This window comes from Cavia porcellus, unplaced genomic scaffold (genome assembly GCF_034190915.1).
Source record: "Cavia porcellus strain 051 isolate PalLab524CR breed Dunkin Hartley unplaced genomic scaffold, mCavPor4.1 scaffold_28, whole genome shotgun sequence".
Classification (NCBI taxonomy): domain Eukaryota; kingdom Metazoa; phylum Chordata; class Mammalia; order Rodentia; family Caviidae; genus Cavia; species Cavia porcellus.
In genome coordinates this window covers 23,586,439-23,588,102 of record NW_026947511.1, presented here as the reverse complement: position 1 = coordinate 23,588,102, position 1,664 = coordinate 23,586,439, and the positions used below count along the sequence as shown (strand labels likewise).

The 1,664-nt window shown below is 39.8% G+C and overlaps 1 pseudogene; it reads left to right on the top strand.

Moving 5' to 3' along the window:
• Window positions 1-435: 435 nt before the first annotated feature.
• LOC100715901 (heterogeneous nuclear ribonucleoprotein D-like) lies at window positions 436-1,364 on the top strand (annotated as a pseudogene).
• The last annotated feature ends 300 nt before the right edge of the window (window positions 1,365-1,664 follow it).

Below are 1,664 nucleotides of genomic sequence, written 5' to 3'. Positions count from 1 at the left end.
ACAGCAGAGGCTGACATGGCCTGGCTGTCATACTGTTTCAAAGCACCATGGTTTTAGAATTACCTTCAAACCATTTGAAATCATGTGACTGATATTTTTATGCAATAGCCCTTAAGACTCCAGTCAAAAAGGCAGACATCATCTTTTGCAAAACTGAGAATGAGAAAAGCAGTAACTCGCCCCTGGAGAATGAGCACTGCCCAAGGATGTATCTTTATGCATTATTTAAACGTGTTCACTTAATGAAAATCTTTCTAACCTAGAGCCATGAATGAAATCTGAGGTGAGCCAAATCTTCTACAGTCTAGCATTGACCCAAGCCAGTTGTAGTTCAAAAACACATGAGCTAGCTCCTTTATCTTTTTCAAAAGGCTACCCTGTTCTCTTTGGACGCGAGTTTAAATCTAGCTCCATACAGCGCTCCACTTCGTCACCATGGAGGACATGAAGAAGTATAGCAATGTGGAGGACTTCGCTGAGGGTTCCAACATCAACGCAAGCAAGAAAAAGCAGGATGACAGTAAAATGTTTATTGGAGGTTTGAGCTGGGTGGGATACAAGCAAGAAAGATCTGACTGAATATTTGTCTTGATTTGGAGAAGTTGTAGACTGCACACTTAAAACAGATCCAGTCACTGGAAGATCAAGAGGATTTGGATTTGTGCTTTTCAAAGACGCTGCTAGCATTGATAAGGTTTTGGAACTAAAAGAACACAAATTGGATGGCAAATTTATAGGCCCCCAAAGGGCCAAAGCTTTAAAAGGGAAAGAATCCCCTTAAAAGGTGTTTGTGGGAGGACTGAGCCCAAATACTTCTGAAGAACAAGTTAAAGAATATTTTGGAGAGTTTGAAAATATTGAACTTCCCATGGATACAAAACAAATGAAAGGAGAGGATTTTGTTTGATCACATATACAGATGAAGAGCCAGTCAAGCAATAGAAAGCAGATACCATCAGATTGGTTCTGGGAAGTGTGCAATCAAAAGTTGCACAACCCAAAGAGGTAAATCAACAGCAACATCAACAACAAAAAGGAAGAAGAGGTGCTGCAGCTGGGGGATGAGGTGGGACTAGGGGTCGTGGCCAAGGTCATGGCCAAAACTGGAACCAAGGATTTAATAACTATTATGGTCAAGGATATGGAAATGTCAATAGTGCCTATGGTGGTGATCAAAACATAATGGCTATGACGGATATGATTATACCAGGTATAACTATGGGAACTATGGATGCGGACAGGGATATGCAGACCACAGTGGTCAGCAGAGCACTTACAGCAAGGCATCTCAAGGAGATGGCAATTACCAAAATAGTTACCACCACACTACAGAAAAAGACATTGGAGAAAAGAGGAGATTCTAAAGAAATCTTCCAGGATGACACTCAAGATTGGTCTTCTGTTGCTGTACTGATTATTTTGTAAAAGACTTTCTAGTGTACAAGATATAACTCTGCCCAATTGTATATAGCTGCCAATTAGTTTTCTCGCTTTTCCTTTGTCCTCTGTGGATTTGTGTTTATACAAATTGTATTTGTATGATTTCTCATGTTAAACCCCAAATAAATGCTTCCTTATGTGAAAAAAAGTCTACTGCGGCTTTTCTACAGAATTTGAGTCACTTCAAAAGACACAGTTCGACATATATACAAAAAGTGTTTTCT